Raw genomic sequence first — 8,729 nt, 5'->3', positions numbered from 1 at the left:
TCTCCTTGATCATCATGAATAAATAAAATCTTTTTTAAAAATAAAATTTAGGGCAGCCCCAGTGGCTCAGCAGTTTGGCGCCGCCTTCAGCCTGGGGCGTGATCCTGGAGACTTGGGATTAAGTCCCACGTCCGGCTCCCTGCATGGAGCCTTCTTCTCCCTCTGCCTGTCTTTCTCTCTCTCTCTCTCTCTCTGTGTCTCTCATGAATAAATAAATAAAATCTTTAAAAAAAAACTTAAAAAAAATAAAACTTTACACCAGTGCACCAGTAGCTAACATTTACTGAATGGCAGACATTGTTCTAAGTATTTTACTTGTATTATTTCCCTTACTCCTCACAATATCCCTGTGTATAAGTCCTATTAGGTTCCTCAATGTACAAGAAGACTGAAAAGTGGCACAATTTGCCCAGGATCACATAGCTTGCAAGTGGCGGTGCCAGGATGTAGACCCAAGCAAGGGAACTCCAACTACACAAGAGATCACTTGTATACAAAGCTTCCCATTCTGTTGCATACTATTTGTATTCATTTGTGAGTTGCCTTTCTTGGCTCAGCTTTGTTTTTTAAAATATTTATCCAAGTTAATACTCATAATTCTGGCTCAGTAATTTTAACTGAGTAATACTTTGAGTATGAAAATATGATTAGTTCTATTAGTTATTAATGATAGTAAATGTTTCCTGCTTTTTACTGTATGATTACAGTGCTACTGTATTTTGAACAAGCCCTCCTGTTCTACTTGCTCTTTACATCAGAAAATTCTACATCTTCAAGGCTCAAATACCATTTCTCCCCTAAACCCAGGCAAAACTAGCTTCTTCTTCCAAGATCTAATAGCATTTGGCCATAAAACTGGGATTGGAGTATATAGGCTCTTCTGTTCTTTCATTAGACTGAATTTCTGGAGGGCAGTACTCTGAATTATGCCCCATGGAGTGATTCTTTGTGCTTACTATTGTAGTACATAGTTGCTAAAGCTACTAGTTTCACAGAAAATACAAACTTATTAGGGGCTAAGGAGTGGGATGCAGATTCAGAATCAGTTTTGGAGCCAAGTAGATACTTACACTCCTGTTTCATTGGCTTTTGCAATCTTGCAAGGTTCTATGGGTAAAATGTTGACAAGGAAAATAGATCCTCTTGTGGATTGCCTTTAACGTCAATAATACATCAATCTGCATCAATCTGTACCTCAAATACCTGCTTTTGGTGAAGGTAACCGTCATCCAATCAACTAGGATAATTATTAAAATCCTACCATATTTCAGCTACTGTTATGAGCTGATATAACTATATAGTATAGTCCCAAACTCACTACCTCAGATGTGATTGTCTGTGGATACAGGGCCTTTAGAGAGGTTATTTAGTTAAAATGAGACTGTAAGGGTGAACTGTGATCCAATCTGACCTGTGTCCTTTGTAAGAAGAGGAAATTTGGACACACAAAGAAATACCAGGGATGTGCCTGCACAGAGGAGAGGCATCTGCAAGCCAAGGAGAGAGGCCTTAAGAAATCAAACCTGCCAACACCTTGATCTTGGACTTTCAACCTGGAACTGTGAGATAGTAAGTTTCTGTTGTTTAAGCCACCTAGTCTCTAGTATTTGTGGTGGCAGCCATAGGAAACCAAATATAACTACTCCTCAGCCACTTGTACTGGATGTACTATATTTCTGGATATATATTCTAGATATATTATATATATATATATAATATACTGGAGATTGTATTTCTGAGGGGTTTCCCCCCTCCCTTCTCATGTAAATGAGAAGCTTGAAAAAACTGCCTTTGAATGACTAAGGTAACCCCCTCTTTTCTCCATAATAAGGTGTGGGGTCCCATGAGTTCACTTGCAGTCTTCCTTGGATGAGCAATTGCTCCTTTGTCTGGGCTTAGAATATATTAGGCATAGTCATGTCCTTTTGTGGTTGAGAAGTTTTTTTTTTTTTAAGATTTTATTTTTTATTCATGAAAGAGAGGGAGAGAGAGAGAGGCAGAGACACAGGCAGAGGGAGAAGCAGGCTCCACGCAGGAAGCCTGACGCGGGACTTGATCCCTGGACTCGGGACTCCAGAACCATGCCCTAGGCCAAAGGCAGGCACTAAACCGCTGAGCCACCCGGGCTGCCTGGTTGAGAGGTTTTTAAGATGTGCCAGATGCACAAGGGACTCCCCATAGCTCCAAGGAGAGAAAGCAACAAAGGGTCTGTGTGCTTCGAGCAATGGACTGTAGAACAAGTCCTTGCCTGCTGCTCCTGAGGCAGCTGGTTGCCCCAGGGGCTGAAGCCAGAGTAAGAGTTCATCAGTGAATCAAAGAGAGCACTACTCCTCTCCTTAAAACCAGTACAAGGATCTGTGCCCCGAGGAACATCACAGATCTGTACAGTAGCCAGACACTGCAAGCTTAGTCTTCTAGAGTAATCTGTGAGGCTATGAGAACCACAATCAGAAACAGAGTGCCCAGAACTACTTCATAATCTCCCTGGATTTGTTTGCTGGCCCATGAGTAAGCCTCTGGGTCTGGGACAATTGGAAAGAAACCTTGAATAAATACCAAATTCATGGGGGCCTGAGTGGCTCATTCTGTTAAGTGTCCTACTCTCCTTGATTTCGACTCAGGTCAGGATCTCAGGGTGGTAAGATCAGGCTCCGAGTTCAGTGTCGAGCCTGCTTGAGATTCTCTGCCCCTCCAACACCCCCCCCCCCCCCGCCCATGCTCTGTTTCTATCTCTCTCTAAAATAATTAAAATCGGGATCCCTGGGTGGCGCAGCAGTTTAGCGCCTGCCTTTGGCCCAGGGCGCGATCCTGGAGACCCGGGATCGAATCCCACATTGGGCTCCTGGTGCATGGAGCCTGCTTCTCCCTCTGCCTGTGTCTCTGCCTCTCTCTCTCTCTCTGTGTGTGTGACTATCATAAATAAATAAAAAAATAAATAAATAAAATCTTAAAAAAAAAAGTACCAAATTCACTTGTAACAGGGCAGGTGGGGTACCCTAGAATTAAGAAAGATAAAAGCAATATGAGCATAATTGCTTATTCAGTTTGTGACAGTTTATACTGACTTCACTAGGAAACACCCTGTTTTGTTCAATATGGATTTTATGTATTTAAAGATGTATTAATGAATTGAAGCCTTTCTGGAAGGTAGTTTGGCAAATATTTAGAAATGTGATATAAGTCTATTAATATATAAGTCTATTAAATGTACTAATATAAGGTCTGTAATTGTAAAAATGTCATAGAACAGTATTGAAAAATATCCCAATGTTAATAACAATGGTTTTCTTTAGATGGATAAGACTTCAGCTATTTTTTCCTCCTCTTACTTTCACTTCACAATTTAAACATTACTGTATTTATTGCCTGCAATAGTTCAAATTTAAAAATCTCTGAAGTTGGAATGCATTCTACAATTATAATTGAAAGTATTTTCTTCTTTCTTAATGGTGTATAAAATAACAGGCTTAGTCTCTCATGGCACTTCTAGATTTGATGAAAGTTGGTAAACGGAAAAAATGAGAAAACACATGAAATCCATAGGCCCCAGATCGCCTGTCCTTCCCACTTCACCAAGGTTATTTGCTGAATCTTACAGAGACATATTTAGTTCAAAATACATAATAAACTTTTCTGTGGTATTTGGGCTTGGGGAATAATTTTCCATTAAATTGGCAGGAATGTAGGATCAGCAAAAGTCGACTTTCCTTAAACAGAGTGCAAACATTTGCAAAGCAAACTGTGACATGGGCCAAAGGCTGGGAATATGGATTCACAAATAGCCCCAGCAGAATCCTTATAATCAGGTGGGAAAACAGAAAAGGGGAGAGGGAAGGCATGACTAGATCTATTGCTTCCGGGATTTCAGGCCTAGAGATCCAAGCTTAAGGAAAGAGAAGAAGGAGAAAATCTCAGAGGTAAAAGAGCATGAACGCATCTTCAGTGTATTGCCTCCCCTTGCTCGTGGTTGGGTAGCTCATGCTGTATTTCTGCGGTCCCTGATGCAGGCCAGGGACTCTCTTTTCTCAGTGAATGAGTTAGGAAGTGGCCCTATGTGGCCAAGGTCCACCGGGCCCTCTTTGTCTCTGGCACTTAGGCAGCATGAAGAAAATAAATGAGGATGAAGAGGATGATGGACAGATACTACAACAAAGGATTTGAGTTAGATGGTGGTGAGTGTACCAGGGAAGGATAATGACAGCTATGGCCAGGCTCAGGACACCAGGCAGTGGTGGAGAAGTTATCTATGAGAAGATGGGAGAAGAAAGGGATATCTCCTTCCCTTCTATTTCACTGCTGAGTAGTCACACCTGCCAGATAGACTCACAAGAGTAGAGTGGGTGGAGAAAGGGAAGTATCCTCAACCTTTAGCAGTTAAGACTACTGCACTATCATAGATGGAAGTATCTGGGATGTGGAAACAGCTGAGCCTGAGTTCTAATCTCAGCCCTGTCATTCTGGCTGTGAAACCTCACTCACGTTGCCTACCTTCTGTGTGTTTATTTCCTCAGTAACCAAATGGAGCTAATCATACTTTCTTCTGTGTCTCTCCCCAAGAAAAATCTTTTTTTTTTTTAACAATTTTATCTTTTTAAAAGTCATCTCTACATCAAAAGTGTGACTCAAACTTACAACCCTGAAATCACAAGTGTCATGCTCTGCTGACTGTGCCAGCCAGGCGACTTTCAAGAAAAATCTTTATGTTAATGTTATAGATAAGGGGGCCCCAAGACCACTCCCAGATTCAAAGATTTCTTAGGGGGACCTGCAGGATTCAGCACATAGAGGTGCTCATGGCTAGGATTTATCAGTAAAGGGAAAAGGCACATGGGGTGATATCCAAAGGAAAGTAGGCCCAAGCTTCCAAGAGCCCCCTTCTAGTGGAGTCATATAGGACACATTTCATTTGTCCAGCAATAAACTGTGACAACGCGTGAAATATTATTGATGAGGGAAGCACATTAGAGAGAGGTCTTTATTGGGGGCCAGTCATGCAGCACCTTCTGTCTAGCATGCACATATATTCCAGTCTCTCAAGAGGAAACAGATATTCGGCATGAACCCCATCATTTGTGCAAGTAGTCTAGATAGTCACTCTGATTGATTCCAAGAATGGTGGGAGCACTCCCGAAATCCAAGTTCACAGATAACAGCCAATGCTTTTCAATGAGAACTGGCTGAGACCTGCTACATCTTATTTGCACAGCCTGCTTGTTTTTTGCTTCCTGGGAAAAGAGTAAGAATGTGTTGGCACTGACAAGGATTTGGAAAATGCCCAAATTGACTGGGCATGTGGATAAGTACCTCAACATCTTCTACAGATGTTTTAATTCCCAGGTCCCTGTGAACCAAATTTGGCTCTTCTTTTCATCATTTTTCCTTAATCATTCTCAATCAAAGATTAGGTATATGTCAGCCAAGAGAGCACTGGGATATCAGCTCTCTTAAAGGCTTGCTTGGGACCCAAGAAGTCACCTCTGAAAGGGGTGTTAGTCAAATGCCTTGACACTCTGTCCTGGTGGCTCACATAGACAGGAAGCCAGTCTATGTGAGCCTTCTAGTACATTCCCCAGGGACAGTTATCCTTCCTATGTTCTCCACAGTTTCAGGAGTGCTGATAATGGAACCTGAGTAGATCCCAGGCCCCAAGAGCCCAGCTTTCAAGCTGTGTTGTATTAAAAGAAACAGATAAGCAAGACAATGTAATTGAGATAAATTCTGATCTGTATTTGCATTTTTCAAAGACTGTTAAAGATGATGGACTTCATTACCTACAGTGATATGTCTTAAAATCTTTTTCCCTTCATAGTTTATAAATAGACATCTTATTTATCTTTTATTTTAATTTTTAATTTTTTTTGGTACAAACTCTAGGATAGATATTTTATTTTAGAATAGTTTTAGAGTTACAGAAAAGTTGCAAAGATAGTACAGAGAGTAACCTACCACATACCCTTCAACCAGATTCTTCTTTTATTAACATCTTACAACAATATGGTACATTTGTCACAACTAATGAACCAACACTGATACATTAGTAACTAAAGTTCACATTTTTTCCTTAGTTTTTACCTAACGTCCTTGTTCTGTTCCAGGATCCTATTTAGAATATTATATTTAGTCAAAATGTTTCTTTAGGCTCCTCTTGGCTGTGACAGTTTCTCAGACTTTCCTTTGTTTGATGACCTTGACAGTTTTGAGGAGTTCTGGCCAGGACTTTTATAGACCGTCCTTCAATTAGGATTTGTCTGATATTTTTCTCATGACTGATCATGTGTTTTGGGGAGGAAAGACCACAGAGGTGCTGCTGTCATCACATTATTTAAAGGGTACATCCAAGTGTTAACCTTGATTACCTGGCTGAGGTAGTATTTGTCAGGTTTCTCTCCTGTAAAGTTATTCTTTTTCCCTTCCTTTTTTTTTTTTTTTAAGATTTTGTTAATTAGAGAGAGCACGCACAGGAAGGGGTAGGGAAGGGGGCAGAAGGCTGAGCAGACTCCCTGCTGAGCACAGAGTCCCACATGGGACTGCATCCCAGGACCCTGACATCATGACCTGATTCGAAGTCAGACACTTAACCAACTGAGCCACCCAAGTGCCCCTCTTCCCCGCTTTCCAGGCTGTCTTGGACAGAAGTCACTACACCTGGCCCACGCTCAAGCAGTGGGGCGTTAAGCTCCACCTCCTTCAAGGCAAAGCATCCACATAACTCTGAATTCTTCTCTCTGGGAAATTTGTCTATCCTCTCCCATTTACGTCCTTATTCAATTGTTGTTCATAATGGCCTAGGCCCCCTCTGTGTTTTTGTGAACCATTAACTACCATTCATTTCAGATTCTGAAATCTCTCCCTGCTCTCACAAATGGCTCTTCCTGTGCCATCTCCTCTCTCCTCTTTCCTTTTCTTCCCCATGAGTTTCCCCACCCCTCTATTCTCTCTCTCCCATCTCAGCCCTTCCCTGCTGGAATCTCTGGCCCAAGTTCAGCTGTCCTCCCAACTGATTACCTTATGTACCTGAGAAAGAACTGGTGGAGAAAAAGAGGAGAGGCAAGGCACAAATGCCATGAGTTAGTAGACTACTTTAGCAGTTGAGGGGACGGAAGGAGGCTGTGGATATTTCATGCCTTGATTATTTGGTTTCTCTTATATGTATATATGTGAAAATGATTTCTAAACAGCTTGTATGAGGGACTGTGCGAAGAACACTATGGGTATCTCATTCAAACCTCAAACTACTTATCTTTCCTATATCACAGATGAGAAAATGGAGGCTTGGTGAGATTACTTACCCAATATCATAGTGTTAATAAATGGCAAAGCTGGGGTTTGAAGCTCCAAATGTGGCATGCTTATGGGCTGATCTGAGATGTATTTATAATCCTACATTCCCTAGGAAATGAAGCTTACCCCCTAGTTCTAAAAACATGAACGTGGGCAGTCCCAGTGGCCTAGTGGTTTAGCGCCACCTTTGGCCCAGGGTGTGATCCTGGAGACCCGGGATCAAGTCCCACATGAGGCTCCCGGCATGGAGCCTGTTTCTCCCTCTGCCTATATCTCTGCCTCTCTGTGTGTCTGTCATGAATAAATAAAAATCTTTAAAAAAAAAAACATGGAGTACTATAACACATTTGTAGTCTCAGATTCCTTCTATAGGGCTTTTGCTTGAACAGCCTCGATTTGTGTATAGTTAAACTTTACACAGTCTTGCCCTTTTCTTCCACTGAGCTGTGTCTGTTTTCATTTCATGCAAAGCAAAGTAACTTTAGAATTTCAGGCTCTGGGATACCTGAGTGGCTCAGCAGTTGAGCATCTGCCTTCAGCTCAGAGCATGATCCCGGGGTCCCAGGATCGAGTCTCCTCAAGGAGCCTGCTTCTCCTCTGCCCGCGTCTCTGCCTCTCTGTAACTCTCATGAATAAATAAATTAAAACTTAAAAAAAAATTTCAGACTCCATTTGTATTTCATTCTTCTTTCTCTAGAAATTAATATGGAGAAAACTGTCTCTGTGTTAGTTTTCTATGTGCTATGTAACAAATTACCACAAATTTAGTGGCTTAAAACAACACCCATTGATCAGCTCACATCCCTATAGACCAGAGGTGCAAGCATGGCACGACTCTGCTCAGGCTGTTGCCAGGCTGAAGTCTGGGTGATGGTCAGGTTGCATTCCTTTCTGGAGGCTCTGCAGAAGAATCTCCCTCTAAACTCATCCCAGTTGTTGATGGAGTTCAGTTCCTTGTACTTCTGGGACTGAGGCCTCTATGCACTAGTTGGCTTTGGGCCAGGGGCTGCCCTTGGCTACCAGGGTCACCTACAGTTCCTTGCTCTGCAGCTCCTTCCATTTACCCTCTCATGCTTTGAATCTTTTCTTTCCTCTGCCTAGGACCTCTAGACCTGGATTTGTAGGGTTCATGTGATTAGACTTACCCAGATAACCTCTTCTTAAAGTCAATGATGATACATAATAATATAATCTAATCACAGAAGAAACACCCCAACATGTTTATATTCTCAGGTATTAGACAGGGTGTGTACATTAGGGAGTGGAAATCTCATGGGCTTCTTAGAATCTCCTATCACAGTCTCCATTCCTTTATTTATTCACATATCACATATTTACATGTGGAGCACCTCCCTGTGTCCAGCATAGTTCCAGGAGTTGGAGCTATAGTGGCTAACATGACAAACTTGGCCCCTTAAAGCTTACCATCTAATGTGGTGAGACAGGGG

This window comes from Nyctereutes procyonoides, unplaced genomic scaffold, assembly GCF_905146905.1.
Source record: "Nyctereutes procyonoides isolate TBG_1078 unplaced genomic scaffold, NYPRO_anot_genome, whole genome shotgun sequence".
NCBI classification, from domain to species: Eukaryota; Metazoa; Chordata; class Mammalia; order Carnivora; family Canidae; genus Nyctereutes; species Nyctereutes procyonoides.
This window is presented reverse-complemented; position numbering follows the sequence as displayed.